The 17,648-nt window shown below is 32.4% G+C and overlaps 1 long non-coding RNA gene across 2 annotated transcripts in view; it reads right to left on the bottom strand.

Moving 5' to 3' along the window:
* Nucleotides 1-393: 393 nt before the first annotated feature.
* Nucleotides 394-17,648, bottom strand: part of LOC118152108 (uncharacterized) — a 138,235-nt gene continuing 120,980 nt past the window's right edge. For both annotated transcript variants that reach the window (XR_013525466.1, XR_004740463.3), the window contains 2 exons: nt 11,395-11,564; nt 394-1,193 (listed from right to left, as the gene is read on the bottom strand). This is a non-coding gene — a long non-coding RNA (uncharacterized LOC118152108). The remainder of the gene's footprint in view (nt 1,194-11,394; nt 11,565-17,648) is intronic.

Below are 17,648 nucleotides of genomic sequence, written 5' to 3'. Positions count from 1 at the left end.
ATCAGTAGTCATTATTAAAACACCAACCAACCAAGCAAAAGCAGACGCAATCATAAAACATATAATGTCAAAAAAGAGAAGATTGAGACACCACCCCATCCAACAATTTTTCTTTAACTTATATAAATGATAAGTCCACTGAGTAGAATAATTTGTACAAAATCACATTACTTAGTAATTAAATGAATAAAGAAAACAAATATCTCCTTATGAGATTACCATACACTGCTTTGCTTTTTATTTTATTACATTTTCTTTCTTATGCAATAAATTATTTTTAACTACAACAATTGTTCCACAGGAGCCTGGGATCTGACACACTGGATCTTGTGAACAGCCTCACTGCTCCATTCAGACACTATGGCCAAATAGATGCATTGACACACAGGTAAAAGGGATGGTGAAGCACCACGGACAAATAACAGCAGAAGATTGGAAAATGCATTTAGGACAGAAAGGACAAAGGGAGTGAATGGTGTTGCCAGAACAAGACCTTTTATTATTTTTTTTTCCTAGAGCATTGTTGGAATATTTTATTTAAAATAGGTTTTATAATTTTTGTAAAGCAAATTTTTATGCTTTGCTTCATAATTTTGAATATTTGTTTAACTCCATTTTTAACACATGCAATAATACATGGCAGAGACAGTGTCATATTTATTTTCACATTTTTCTAATACTAAAAATGTGATTTGGCTCATAGTGAGTGCTCAATATCTATTGACGTCATTACATATTACATATCGATAATATTTACATTTATTTGAGTTTCAGAAATTATATTTTATGAAGCTGAGTTTATTAAAGTATTCATGTTTTGAGAACTATGACATTAAAGAAATGTTATTTCATCAAGTCATTTCCAAACATGATATTATTTGTCAAAGAAAATTGTGCACCAGGCAAAATAAACAGGTTAGAAGGACTTTAAGACTATTGCATAAAGAGGAGATATTGAACTGAACACAGTGGATAAAAAGGAGGGGGAGTTTTTTAGCATGGGGTGATCTAGTGAAAAGTACTGGAGGACATAATAAGAGAGGCTGGTAATGTGATGAGTCATTCTGTCTTTGCTAATTGGCAGTTTTCAATTTTTAGCTCTTGCTCTCTCACAGGAGAATTGACTGCATTTCAAAGAGATGGCTCTCAGGTCCTTGAGAAAGGCATTGCTTGCTTGTAAAACCACTAGAAGCCTGTGAAAAGATTTATATGCCAATGACAAGGAGACAAAATTTACAATTCAACTTTTCTAAATAAATGCTCTCTAAAAAAGGGAGGTCAGAGACCTGTAATGAGAAAAAAATCTGTCTAAAATTTACTCAATCACGGGAATATGAAGGCTGCTTTGATTACTATATAACATGTACTGAGTTAAAAAAATTAAAAGAGCAAATAGTTATTTGCTTTAATAAAGAATAATCACTACAGGTAGGATTTTTAATTAATATCATGTAGGTATTTGTCCACAGAGTTCTTCAAGAGAACTAATGTCCCATGGTGAAGAATAAGAAAATTCTGACATAATTTATATAAAATTTTACAGTTCTTATGGGAAGAACATAGTTGATATTTTTCTCCCAGAACCAGTTTTAAAACATAAAGCTAAGAATAAAAATATAATACAAAGAATAAAAACCTCTGAACTAATATCTATTCCTAGTATAACACTAAAATCTACATAATGTGAAAAAACATATTAATACTTAAAAGCATTTTTTACAACTGTTGTGTGATTTCTAATTTCTTCTCATTATTCCTTATATGATTATTCATTTACATTAAGAGCACAAACATAGCTAGAGATGGAAATAAAAGAGGAGATAAAATAAGAAATGAGCGCATTCTAAATGAGAACATTAGCAAATATGTTGTGTGAAAATGAATAAAATAAATGCATTTACAGTCATGCGTGGCTTAATGACAGGGACACATTCTGAATAATGCAACCTTAGGTGATTTCACTGAGCGAACATCATAGAGTTATAGAAGGTAATTATAGAAACCTAGATTTTTTAGCGGACTACACACTTGGGCTACATTCTATAGACTATTGCCCCTTGGCTATAAGCCTGTACAACATCTTATGGAAAAGACTTCTGTAGACAATTGTAACACAGTGTTGACTATCTGTGTATCTAAATAGGTTTAAACATAGAAAAAAGTGCAGTAAAAATACGATATCATCTTTGGGGATCACCATTACATGGTGGTCTATTATTGATGAAAATATCATTATGCAGCAAATAACTGTATTTCTTAACTCCTGCAGTCTCCTAATTTTGAGCAATAATTTGAAAGAAACACTTTATTTCTTTGTCTTCATATATTTATATACATATATATTTATATATAAAAGCCCTCTACATGCACTATACATTAGATGCTGTGTATAGTGGTTACAGCTGTCTCACATAAAAATGAATTAACTTGCTAGATGTATTTTATAAAGAAAGTTGAAAATATATTTGGATTAACGTTGGAAATATTTGTTTTTGGAACTTTTCATGGGAAGGAACACATTTGAAGGAAAATAACTTTAGAAAATATAACTGGTAGGGTGAATACAGAAATGTGGTATATGAATATATTTTAACAGTGGTTTTAATTGTACCTTAAACACACCTCTCATACTCAGAGGAAAGATATTTGTGGTTATTGTTATTTTCTTTTTTGGATTAAAAAGAGTTTTTATACTTTTTTATTCTTCTGTTTAGTATTATTACTATAAAATAAGCAACAGTTTATAAAATGAATTTTGATCAGAAATCTTAAAGACATGGGCAGCTCTGTTACCTAATGTGCTAACAGAGGGCAGAACATGAAGAGGTGGCAAAAGGAGTATGTTGTGATTACCGACGTAGGGTTGTGCTGGGATTTAGTCTAGGCGCTGTAACATCTATGTTTTACATAAGTTAATTATCCTCACCACCACTAGCTCTCTTTCTGAAATCTGATTTGAAGAACACTGGTAATGACTATTATGTTAGATTTTAGTTTGGAGCAAGACTTGATTGTGATCCACCTATCAATGATAAAACAAAATTGATGATAATGGATCTTTGTGAATTATTCTTATCAGGAAAACACTGTATTTAATCTGAAAATATAGAATAGATGATAAGAAACAAGACAGGCATTGTGTCAGGTATTGTCTACTTGACTTACCACGTCCACTCTGCACTCTTCTTGATCCTGCTCTCTTCCCTGAAGGACTGATGGTATGAACTGTGTCAATGTGTTCTCATGCCTTTTGACTTCAAAATTGGTATTAGCCTTTTAAGTCTCACAGGTGAACATCAGAAAATAGGAGGAGAAGTATCAAAGTATTGACTTATCTGGCTTCCTTCGAAAATAAGCGTTAAAAAATTGTGTGTTAATGAATGAAGCAAATAAAAATATAAAAAATTATAAAATTGTCTATAATTAGGAATATTTTCTACGACTTTCTGGGTTAGAAATATAGAACATATACTTACAAAAGCAAATTAATACTTTATCAATAACATTTTATGATTTATTTTCCTGTTTTAATGTTAAGAACCATCATCAATCCACCAAAATGACGTGTATACTATGAAGTAAGTGTTAATGACCTATCATAAACTTGCTTTTGGAAACAGATGATAACAGAATATGAATTCTAATAAAATTAATTACTTATAAGTCCTTATTATTTCTTTTGTCTGATGCATATTAAGTTAAACAATAAGTTAGAAATGCCTTAATCCCTTCCCCAATAAGGAAAAATGTTAATGATTTAGTTTGTTGGTTTTTGTTATTTTCCAGATAAATTTTCCTGTCTTTTTATATGAAAAATAGAGGTGAGAAAGTGACAAAAAGAAGCATACACAAAAAAAAAAATCACCACAAAATACCTTAGGCAAAGAATAAAATAAAGTTCATTTAATTATGAGTAAAGAAGGGGTGCTTAGACGTCTGAAACCAATGAGACCAGCAAAGTTGCCAGTAATCTCCCTTTCAATCCTGTTTCCTTGTGTGTGTGAGCCTTTTTTCTTTAATTCAGAAAATCACTTTCCACTTATTTCTGAACATAGGCAACAGTAGTCGTTAGAAAGCAATGCCTTTATTGTCTACTCCTAGAACAATCAACTGTAGACGGAGATCCATAGTTACACAGTGTGAAGCAGAACTTTAATTGTAATGTTTTAGTTGTAATAGGGAGATGAGTTGGAAAGGGAAGCTGATGTTGTTAAAAGAGACACTTCCGTTCTGAGAGTAACAGAAAATTGCTAGGCAGAGTCAACAGTAGACACTCAACAGAGGATAGAAGATGGGGAAATAGTCCAGTGTGTATTTTTTTCCAAAACAAAATGTTTTAAATGTAGTAGAATTGCTATCTACATGCAGTATAATTCCCCACATTATCTTTTTTTTATTGCATTTTAGGTTTTGGGGTACATGCGAAGCACATGCAAGACTGCTGCATAGGTACACCCATGGCAGTGTGATTTTCTGCTTTCCTCCCCATCACCTATATCTGGTATTTCTCCCCATGTTATCCCTCCCCAACTCGCCACCCCCTGCTGTCCCTCTCCTATTTCCCCCCGATGGACCCCAGTGTGTAATGCTCCCCTCCCTGTGTCCATGTGTTCTTCTTGTTCAACACCTGCCTATGAGTGAGAACATGCGGTGTTTGATTTTCTGTTCTTGTGTCAGTTTGCTGAGATGATGGTTTCCAGGTTCATCCATGTCCCTACAAAGGACATTAACTCATCATTTTCTATGGCTGCATAGTATTCCACTGTGTATATGTGCCACATTTTTCCTGTCCAGTCTATCATTGATGGGCATTTGGATTGGTTCCAAGTCTTTGCTATTGTAAACAGTGCTGCAATGAACTTTCCTGTGCATGCGTCCTTATAATAGAATGATTTATAATCCTTTGGATATATACCCAGTAATCGGATCGCTGGGTCAAATGGAATTTCTATATCTGGGTCCTTGAGGAATCACCACACTGACTTCCACAATGGTTGAACTAATTTACACTCCAACCGACAGTGTAAAAGTGTTCCTATTTCTCCACATCCTTTCTAGCATCTGTTGTCTCCAGATTTTTTAATGATCGCCATTCTAACTATAGTGAGATGGTATCTCAATGTAGTTTTGATTTGCATTTCTCTAATGACCAGTGATGATGAGCATTTTTTCATATGTCTGTTGGCCTCATATATGTCTTCTTTTGTAAAGTGTCTGTTCATATCCTCGGGCAACTTTTGAATGGGCTTGTTTGGTTTTTTCTTGTAATCCCCACATTATCTTCAAGTGCTTTGGAAGCATAAATGTTGCATGTTTTATGTGGAGAGAGCAGTAAAGAGTAAAGATGGTGCAACTGCAAGGGTGGGAGCAGGAAAAGGTATCACTGAATTAAAGCACACAGATTGAAAAATAAATAAGTTGAAAATAAAACACTATTTTACAGAAGAAAACTTGTCCGTTGCTTTACCAGTATTTTAATACATTCAGAAAGAAAATGTTTTCTTTGAAAACCTTCCTCTGATAGATTTGTAGATCCTGCTAATGTCAAAAAGAGGTTGTACCTTTTCTCTTCATACACTGGAGACTTGATGGAACTACACTCATTTATCTATAGTTTCACTTTATAATAATGTTTAAACGTCCAGGGTAAAAAAAGAGTCTCTTTTTTCTTAATGATGCTATAAAGGGCAAGGTGGAATGACAGAGTTGAATCATGGTTTTGATTCCTTTCCTTTTGTAAACAGCTCAGTTTGCACAACAAAATGCTCAGTCAAGACATAAATCTATCTCTCCTTTAAAAATCACGACCTGTAAACACTGTGATTTTATGCACCCACTGTTGCTAAACTTTCCCTTTACATTTCTGGTAACAGGTTTCATGTAGGATAAACTGTGACACCAAGAATGGACCATGGTGCTGTTCCATTTATTTTATTTCATATAATCAGAAAATTAGGCTTTTAAAGTAATTGCTACATTTCTGTGGTGGCTTTTACAAAGTCAAGTATTACTCTTATATATAGAATAGAATTCAATTCAATTACCAAATGGCTTATTTAAATATCTGATTATATTTTACATATAAATCTATATAGGTACTTTCTTCTGTTCGATGCTTTTTAAAGATATCTATAATAACTGTTTGAAAGCTAATTTTTGTTTATTCAACATTATCTATATGCCACTATCTATAAAACTACCGTGCCATTTAAAATTTTTAGACATTTTTGAGGGTTTATATATTGGGATTTTTTTTCCAATTTTTTATTGCATTTTAGGTTTTGGGGTACAAATGAGGAACATGCAAGATTGTTCACATGGCAGTGTGATGTGCTGCCTTCCTCCCCATCACCTATATCTGGCATTTCTCCTCATGCTATCTCTCCCCAACTCCCCACCTCACAGTCCCTCCTCTATTCACCCACTACAGACTCCAGTGTGTGATGCTCCCCTTCCTGTGTCCATGTGTTCTCATTGTTCAATACCCACCTATGAGTGAGAACATGCGGTGTTTGATTTTCTGTTCTTGTGTCAGTTTGCTGAGAATGATGGTTTACAGGTTCATCCATGTCCCTACGAAGGACACAAATTCATCGTTTTTGATGGCTGCATAGTATTTCATGGTGTATATGTGACACATTTTCCCTGTCCAATCTATCATCAGTGGGCATCTCGGTTGGTTCCAGGTCTTTGCTGTTGTAAACAGTGCTGCAATGAACATTCGTGTGCATGTATCCTTATAGTAAAAAAATTTATAATCCTTTGGATGTATACCCAGTAATGGCATTGCTGGGTCAAATGGAATTTCTATGTCTAGGTCCTTGAGGAATCACCACACTGTCTTCCACAGTGGTTGAACTAATTTACACTCCCACCAACAGTGTAAAAGTGTTCCTATTTCTCCACATCCTCTCCAGCATCTGTTGTCTCCAAATTTTTTAATGATCGCCATTCTAACTGGCATGAGGTGGTATCTCAATGTAGTTTTGATTTGCATTTCTCTAATGACTAGTGATGATGAGCATTTTTTCACATGTTTGTTAGCCTCATATATGTCTTCTTTTATAAAGTGTCTGTTCATGTCCTTTGCCCATTTTTGAATGGGCTTGTTTGTTTTTTTCTTGTAAATCTGTTTGAGTTCTTTGTAGATTCTGGATATCAGCCCTTTGTCAGATGGGTAGACTGCAAAAATTGTTTCCCATTCTGTTGGTTGCAGATTTACTCTTAATGACTGTTTCTTTTGCTGTGCAGAAGCTGTGGAGTTTGATTAGGTCCCACTTGTGTATTTTGGCTTTTGTTGCCAATGCTTTTGGTGTTTTAGTCATGAAGTCGTTGCCTATGCCTATGTCCTGAATGATTTTGCCTAGGTTTTCTTCTAGGGTTTTTATGGTGTAAGGTCTTATATTTAAGTCTGTAATCCATCTGGAGTTAATTTTAGTGTAAGGGGTCAGGAAGGGGTCCAGTTTCTGCTTTCTGCACATGGCTAGCCAGTTTTCCCAACACCATTTATTAAACAGGGAATCCTTTCCCCATAACTTGTTTTTGTCAGGTTTATCAAAGATCAGAGGATTGTAGCTGTGAGGTGTTGCCTCCAAGGCCTCTGTTCCATTCCATTGGTCGCTAGCTCTGTTTTGGTACTAGTATCATGCTGTTTTGATTACTCTAGCCTTGTAGTATAGTTTGAAATCCGGTAGTGCGATGCCTCCCACTTTGTTCTTTTTGCTTAGAATTGACTTGGCTATGTGGGCTCTCTTTTGGTTACATATGAAGTTTAAGGTGGTTTTTTCCAGTTCTGTGAAGAAGGTCATCGGTAGCTTGATGGGGATAGCATTGAATCTGTAAATTACTTTGGGCAGTATAGCCATTTTCACGATATTGTTTCTTTCTAACCAAGAACATGGAATGTTTCTCCATCTGTTTGTGTCCTCTCTTATTTCATTGAGTAGTGGTTTGTAGTTCTCCTTGAAGAGGTCCTTTACATCATTTGTTAGTTGTATTCCCAGGTATTTTATTCTCTTTGTAGCAATTGTGAATGGCAGTTCATTCTTGATGTGGCTCTCTTTAAGTCTGTTATTGGTGTATAGGAATGCTTGTGGTTTTTGCACATTGATTTTTTTATCCTGAAACTTTCCTGAAGTTGATTATCAGTTTTAGGAGATTTTTGGCTGAGACGAAGGGGTCTTCTAGATATACTATCATGTTGTCTGCAAATAGAGACAATTTGACTTGGATGTTTTGTGGTTTTTAACATGACTTGACATTTTTGTGACAACTCTTTTTTTACATGTATTCATATCACTGTCAGCAATTTCAGTGTGTTGAATACTATTCCTCGACAGTATATGGTGAAGTCTTAATCTCTGGTTCCTGTGAACATGACCTTATTTGGACAGATGGTCTTTGCACATGTATTTACATTAAGAGGGAAAAATAAAGTCCTAAATCCAATGGCTAGTAATTATATAATAAGAAGGAAATTTGGATATTCATTGAAACACAGGAAAGAAGCTCATCTGAAGACACAAGCAGATACTGAAGTGATAGAGCTACAGCTCAAGCAATGACAAGGATTGCTGGCAATGATCAGAAGATAGCAACAGACAAAGACAGATTTTTCTCTAGAGGTTTCAGAAGGGACATGACACTGTTCACTTTGATTTTGGGATTCTACGCTCCAGAAGTGTGAAAATGTAAGTATTTTTTTGTGTTAAGTGACGATATTTGTCATTTGTTTTGGCAAGTCTAGGAAACTAATAGTGGCAACTATCATTATGAGGCTGGAAAATAAATGTAGAAAAATAATTTTTGGAAAAAATAACATGCTATGTTAAAAAGTAATTAATTTTACTGTGATTAATAAAATACATAGGGAATTATAAAGACTCTGTCCTTAAAAATGTCTGTGTGTGTGTTGGGGGGGTGCATGTATATATCTATGCATATTAGAAGGACATGGGTATGGGAAATAGCTTACATACTCAGTTGTGACAACTCTGCTTTGACTTGCAATATGAAAGAAAAAAGCACCTAAGAGTACACATAGAAAAATATCCTTTTAAGTATTTAAATACTATTTAAATATGTATTTTAAACTATTTACTATTTAATATTAAACTATTTTAACATTAAACTATTTACTATTTAAATGTGTAGATATTTGTGAACTAGGTTTTAAAATTTCAAGTTTTGCAGGCCCAGGGAAGAACTTATGGCTGCTCCAGGGTAAGATTTCAATAAATATATTTCTGGTTACATATATATATGTATATATATACACACACACATAAATACATATATATATATACACACACACATACATATGTAAAGAACAGTTATTAAATATATATAATATATATAGCAGTTATTAAATAGGTAAATTGCGAAGGCTATTCAAATAAAATATTACAAGAATAGTAATTGTAGAAAATCTCTGTTTTTCAAATTAGAATAAACAAAGGGAAAATGCAAAGCCACCTATTCCATATAGATATAAATAAAGCCAAGTTTATTAAACCATGTTTACTCCAAGAAAGGCAGATTATCTCTTCCTCCATTACAATCCAACAGCATCATTGCACTTATCAGAATGAGAATTATCTTTGCCTGTTTTCATTTGTGCATATACTTACTCAAGTATATTATATCGGCTGCTGGAATTCAAAGTTTTAAATTCAGTTTATGTCTTCATCAATATCAAATTCATAAAGGTGTATTATATAGATTGTGATCAATATAATAGTGTTGATTGGGTAAGCAATAACTTTTGTAATCAACTTCTAGAATCAGTATATCTTACCAATACTCCTTACAGCCAATGCCATGTATTTTAGAACATAACTGAATGACAGTGATTAATAAATTGCAATAGATGTCATCAGAATTATTTTAACAATAAATTATTTCTAAGTCAGTCAGAAAAAACACATGAATGTCTGTATCAGAAAGTTCACTTAGGATTTCCTACTTTGTCAAAGACTAGAATTGGGTCGTATATGAAAAGTTATACTTTTTTTATTCCATATTTTTTGTGTATCAATAAATTAATCAGGGAAATTACTTCAAGTAAGTTTTGTGACATGCTGAATGTTAAATAATATACCCTGCAATTTGGATAACTATTCCTTATACAACTGTCATTTGCTATTTGCTGACTCATGATCTGACGGGCTTTATCTAATCTCAAGTATTTCATTTTTCAAGGAATCAATATGAGTATTTTCATCTTTTAACTTTTGAAAGTCTGTGTTTAACATAAATGTCAACCAGCAACATGCCTATGTGTTTTTATAAAACAGTAATGCCAAAAACACAGTAAATTTTAAAGTATAAAAATTTTTTAAAATACCGATTTCACATTTCATGGTTTTTAAACTAGTTCCTGGAAGTGATAAGACATCACATATTTCCAAATCCTCATTCTATTGATGCCAAATATAAATTGTAAGTATATATAATATTAAAAACTGAATAAACAATTTCAGCATAATTTCAATTGACCCTCTTATTTCCTTTTGCTTATGTGAATTTTAACATGAATGGGAGTTTTGCAAAATTAAAAGATGTTCTAATAAATAAAATTTTTAAAAGTCTTTGTAAATGTTCGGTTTTTTTTTTTTTTTTTTTGCCTATTTTGGACCAGCAGATTCCCTCTTTTCAATAATGCTGTGGATGTCATGTGGCTAATCAAAACTGTCAATTACAAATAAAATTCAGTTCTTGTGCATTTCAATTTGAGAAGCTATGAGTAAAAATGAGAGAGACAAAAGCTGGTAGAGGATCGTCCTAGTACCAATAATACACACATAAAAAATTTATTGTTAAAATTAAATAGGAATTCTGCATGTTCTGCACATGTACCCCAGAACCTAAAGTGCAATAAAACCTATTTATATATATACACACACACACACACACACACACACACGTGTGACCAAACTATGGAAAAGAAAAACAAATTAGTTGTTGCTGAAAGGTAGAGTTAGGGCCTGTGAGAAGATGGTGAATGACACTGTAAAGGAATAGCACAAGGTGGATATTTGTGATGATGGAATAGTTCTGTGGCTCGATTGTGGTGATGTTTACAACGCCCTACAAATGTGGTTGAATGATGCAGAGCTACACTCATACACTGCACTAATGTTCGCTGATAGTCACTGTTGATTTTATTATTTGTGTGTACTTGATAGGCCATCTATACATTATTTTATTTTCCTTCCAAACAACATGGTTGAATAAGCATTGTTGATACAACTTATAGAAATATAATTTAGGTTACTACTTTTACAATTTTATTGTTGCCACTGCTATTGGACCAAAGGCCTAGTAAAAAATAAAATAAAATAAAATAATAAGGTGAATAAGTATACAGTTATGATATGTGAAGAACCTTCTTACCTGGCAGGAGGTGGGCTGTTGATTACTCACATGGTCTACAAGTCTGCTGTAACTGTAAGGCAGCAACTCCTTCATTAATTGGGCATTCTTTGCTGTCTGAACGTATTCTATTCAAGTGCGGGCAGGTTTATATAAGAATGGCAACAACCGAAATGCCCATCAATGATAGACTGGATAAAGAAATGTGGCACATATACACCATGGAATTCTATGCAGCCATAAAAAAGGATGAGTTCATGTCCTTTGAAGGGACATGGATGAAGCTACAAATCATCATTCTCAGCAAAGTGACACAAGAACAGAAAACCAAATACCGCATGTTCTCATTTATAAGTGGATGTTGAACTATGAGAACACATGAACACAGGGAAGGGAACATCACACACTGGGGCCTGTCGGGGGATGGGGGACTAAGGGAGGCATAGCAGGGGGTGAGGAGATTAGGGAGGGATACCATTAACCGAAATACCTATGTAGATGATGGGGGGATGGATGCAGCAAAGCACCATGACACATGTATACCTATGTAACAAGCCTGCATGTTCTGCACATGTACCCTAGAACTTAAATTATTAAAAAAAAAAATAGCAACAGAAAGCCAGATTTAAAAAAAACGAGTAACTTCTATATCAAACAGATATGAAGTAAATGCTGTGTTTAAACTGCATGATATACAGTTCAAGAAATTATTTTATTCTTCATAAAGTAGAAATTTCATGAAAAAAATAACCGAGACAATTTCTTCCAGTTCAGCAATTCGGACATTAATTCATCATATTTTAATACTTTGACGTTATTAAATGCTTTTGTAATAAACAATTTTATAATAAGATTCATTTTAATAATGAAACTAGACATTAGGTTTTCTTCATTAGGATGTACATTTTTTATCAAAATTCCTGCTGTTGTAGGTGATCATTTTTATATGTCTATAACTCTGTAGTGTCGATAGAAAAATCCATGTCAAATAGTTTTTCAAGGCAAAATGCACAAACATATTGAAATAGATTTTGCATATGTGAGAGTTAAATTTCTACTTGAAATTTAACATCTTTAGCAGTTGTTACTTCTTTTATTTCATGAAAACATGAGAATAATATTTGACATGTTGCAAGTAATATGACCCAAAATAATAAGATTGAATATGGGTCACTAATACCCAAATTAGTAGATTGTTAAAAGAGATATGAATATGCATGTTGAAATGCTGAATGCATTTTCAAGAATTCACATACTTAAAATATCCTGAAATGTGTCAATATGACATTAAGGATTTTAAAAATCCATCTTGTAAAATATTTGATAATATAGACAATTATATTTTATCAAAAATATTGTAATTTCACTGATATTACAATATCAATGAGAAATTATGGAGCAGTTTAATATTAAATATGTTTTTGTTGTTTTGAGACAGGATCTTTCTCTGTCACTGAGGCTGGACTGCAATGGCACAATCATGACTCAGTGTAACCTTGAACACCTGGGCTCAAACAATCTTCCCATCTCCACCTCTCAGATTGCCAGGATTACAGGTGAAAGCCACCATGCCCGAACTAATATTTTAAATCTATTTTTTTAAATATCAAGAATATTCAAAACTGCACCTGAAAATTTTATTTCTAATGGGCATGTATTTGGTTTAAAATTGTAACATTCTTTAATTACAAATAAAATAATCCATAATTTTCAATAATGTTTTAAAACTGAGTATTAGAACTATATAGGCTATACAGAATTTATGATACTAGCCTTAAAACGTGTGTTTCATCTGAATACGTAAGCAAATAAATTAAAATTTTAAGCAATTAACAATAAAAATATTATGTCAAATTTCAAATATTTCTAGCTTTATTTTCAATTCATAATTATTATATACTTCAAATACTTTAGATAATTTATATACTATTTAATTGCCTGTTACCTTGAATAATAAATGAATGAATTTAACTGAAAAAAACTAAGTATCTAAGTACATTAGCCTTGTTTAAAATTTCTTTTGGAGTCATTTTTTTTAGTACTTTTCCTTTTCCAAATTCATACATGGAGGGTACATCTTACTTTCTGTTTTCTTTGCCCCTGGTTGCTCATCACTACTAAGACAAGCAAAAAATTATCCTGACTGATTCCATTATTAATTAGAGTTTTCTAACCTCAGGCATGCCTTCAGATGGTTCTCATTGTCTAATGCCATGTGACAAATTGCCACAGAACATAGTATCTTAAATGATTGACTATTCACAGCTGGACAGTTATCTCTTGGAGTTTCTCAAAGGCTTGCAGACTAATGGCACCTGGAGCTAAAGTCCCCTGAAGGCAGAATTGAGCCTGATGTGCAAGATGACTTTTTCATTCACTTGTCTGGTGCATGGGCTAGAATGGTTGTAACAGATGCAGCTGAAAAGAAACTAATTTCTTTCTCTCTCTTTTTCTCCTCTTCACCCCACTCCCACCAACTCCACTCAGCATCCACAGCTGTTCCTATACATTCAACAAGTACTAACAACTATTCGTCCTTGTCATCTGGCCTATGATTGGAAGACATCATCTGTTCTAAACATATGCCTTTTAAACACTAAAAATGCATATGCTTTTTATACACATCTATATTAAAATGAAATTGTAATATATCATTCAATGTCACATATAATCATTTCTCCTTCCATCTGTTTTCCTTTTATGCTTTCTTTTATTTTCTATCTTCCTTCCTTTATTTGTTATATGTTTATTATTTTTTCTACTTGAAATATTTTTTAATATGTACAGATTTTATCCTTAAAAATATTTTTTCAATGTAACATAAATATTCAGTATTCAAAATAGCTTACTATCTACAAATTCTTCTTTATATGTCAAATTATCAAATAACTTATAATATCTCACCACTTTAAACACAGCAACATGATTTAATTGTCTTAATTTCCTACCTTTATTTTTATCCCTATGTCTTTTGTACTTTTCCTCCTTTCTTCTTTCTTTCTGTCTTCCTTTTGAAACTTTACCAAACTGAGCTGAGCAGCATGTCCAGGAATGGGAAAATAACAGCCATAAATAATACTTATAAATTATTTAAATATTGGCTAGACTTTAAGTAAACACTTCTAACAGGATGATACATTTATCAATAGACAACACATATGAATATAGATAGGCTTTAGAAGACAGCAATTTTATATACAAAAATGACCTATGTCTTAATATTGAATCTCATTACCTTAATTTAAATACATATATTTATATAAATATGTGTATGCATACATATAATGTAGTATGTATATATTACAGTGTATATATGTATATGTTACAGAGAACATATATATACACACACACATTATCATCTTGCACATGAAATATATATCTATAGGGATCAATATCTAGATAGATAGATAGATGATAGATAGATAGATAGATAGATAGATAGATAGATAGATAGATATTCCATACTCTGTAATCATAGGGAAACCAATGCTTATTTACATAAATATAGAAGAGCTATGTTCAAATAAAATTAGAAGTAACATATGTCTTCATAAAGTAACACCTTAGGCTGGCAGGAAATGCCTTATATTTCATACTTCTAGTTCTGAATAAGACTTAAACATTTTCTTCATATTGTTTTTGAACATGAACAAAGCCCTATTCATTTAAAAAAGACTTTATAATTCTGCATTGTTTCATGGGATAAATATAATATGCTTAAAAACATACTGAAAGTAGAATATCATTCATCCACCAAAGAATTGTCCTATTTTTAACTCTGTTTACCTTCATGTAAATGTATAAGTAAATAAAATGCTTTGCTCTTCTCAGCACTTCAATTAAATGGTCATATTCCATTTGATTTTAGTCTTGCTATTAAGAAATCAGCTAACAATATAATTTTTGTTATTTTTGTTCTGCTTTAATTTTGCTGTCTTTTGTGTTTGAAATATATTTATAATATGCCTAGGGGTGTGTGTGTGTGTGTGTTTGTGTGTGAATAATCATTTGTGGAACTTGATATTGAGAATAATATGCATACATTCTCCATAATATATTTATTTTCCTCATCCCCTCTACTCATTCCATATGCAATAATTTTAAGATAAATTGTGCTGTTGAAATGTATTCTTTGTATTTCTAAACTTTAAATATCAGTGTTTGCTGTAGCTTTTATAATTTTTGAGAACTTCAGTTTACTAAATATCTGCAGTTATATCTAACACATTCTGTTAAATGTCCAATGAGATTTGAGTTTCAATTACTATATATTTATATCTAAAAATTATATTGGTTTCTGATTGGTCTCTTCGGACATTCTTTCTTTCTTACTACTTATTATTAATTTGATTTTAACATTAATTCAGGGATTTTCTATACCATGATTATTGAACTAAATTTGCCTCTTTGAATTTCTATGTAGAGAACTGCAACCTAACTTAGTAGGTTAAGAGCATATTCTAAAACAGGTAGCCCAGCCTGAGGTAATCTCAGCAGCCAAGATTTAGCCAACTACAGAATGCCAACTGAGAAGACCATATCCATTTAAAGTGAATGACTCATCTCACCACATCTAAACAAGGAAAACGTCAAGCTATTACCTATCAAGCTGTTTCTCTACATCTGTAAATATAGACACCCCTTTTCTGTCTTTTTCTATCTATATGTACAGTCTTCCTATGCTGCTAGTTGAAATTCCTTGAACCCCTCTTGGATTTAAGTGCTGCTCAATTCATAAATTGTTCTTTTCTCAAATAAACTCTACTAAATTTGTCTAAAGTGCTTTTTATTTAACAATTTGGCATCAGAGTGGAATGAAGTAGACCTTCACTGATACTCAGGAGCACAGAGTGAAAACCCAAGTTACCTCACCAGGCCCATTGTGCCCACTGATCTCATGCAGCAATTGGGTTCTTGGGCAATTCTCTCTTAAATTAGAACTCCATGAATTTGTGTTTTGAGCTCTCTGACTTTTGTTGAACAATTATTACTGCACTAGGCCCAGGGTTAGATTGATAAGTTACTGGTTTGGATCAGTTAGAAGCCTCAAATAGATACCTTATAAAAATGATTTCCTCCAACTATCAGCAGTCAGGATTTCAGGACTATAACTCCAGGATACCTGCTAACATCGTGTACAAATACTGTGGGCCCAGACCCTATGAATTTTTTCAAAAATAGGTTAACCTTACCAAGAACAACTTGGAATTACAATGGCCACAGTAGGGAAGTTTTAACCTAGATAAATTTTTTTACTGGTGAAGTCCATCAGAAAGGAAAGGATCTAAAATGCCACATGAGCAATGGAATGCATTCTTTAATGGCTATGTAGAGTCATCTAAAAGATTACGTGAATCAAAAGATATTCTGCAGATGGCAAATAAAAATATCTTAGACCCCTTTTCCGTAAATACTTTACCCATATTGACAGGACATCTTGTTCACTTGGGCACACAAAACAATTGAGATCCGGTTATTGTTTAATAAATTAGTGATATTTTTTATTTTTGTACCTGGAACAGGTTAAATTTTTTAAATAAAAGCTTTTATTTATGTTAAAATTTATTTATAAGTTTGCACATGTTTATGTGTATAGTATATGTGTAATAATATTTTACCTAAATTGTTAAGAAAAAGGTTTATTTTACTGATTTTTTTAAAAGTAAGTACTTATATAGATTAATTATTCTCTCAATAAAAATGAGAGCTAACCCAAATGGTTTTCCAGCTTTTATGACTTGGGTAATCGTTATAGACTATGCAGTTCTTAATAAGAATATTGTGGTATAATTAAAACAGGCATGTATTTAGTTTTCAATATTAAATGTAATACAGACCACAACTTTTGTTTCTATTAAATATTTTTAAGGATCATCAAACTACTAGTTTAACCTAAGTACAAAGATTTAAGTGAAAGTGCAGTGTTCATTATATCATGTATATCAAGTACAGTTTCCAAACAAGAAAAAACAAGTCCTTTATTTAACTCCTTAGAGTCTTGCTTTTGTGATGACATCTAACTTGTGCACACAGTCCAAGCCGTAACCAGGAAAATAACTTGATGGCAGCTAGCTGGTTTGGTGTTATAATATAACTACCTAAAAAATAGCTTTCCATTCTCATTTTTAACTTACATTCTTGGAGTTTTGCTAAGCTAAATGATAAATATTCCTGAATATTTATATTATTTCAGATAAGATAAATTGTTAAATCATTAATTGTTGAACATAAGTTTAATTTTATGTGCTTTTAACATCTAGTTTTAATATGATATA

The sequence above is a fragment of the Callithrix jacchus genome, chromosome 1, assembly GCF_049354715.1.
Source record: "Callithrix jacchus isolate 240 chromosome 1, calJac240_pri, whole genome shotgun sequence".
Classification (NCBI taxonomy): domain Eukaryota; kingdom Metazoa; phylum Chordata; class Mammalia; order Primates; family Cebidae; genus Callithrix; species Callithrix jacchus.
This window is presented reverse-complemented; position numbering and strand designations above follow the sequence as displayed.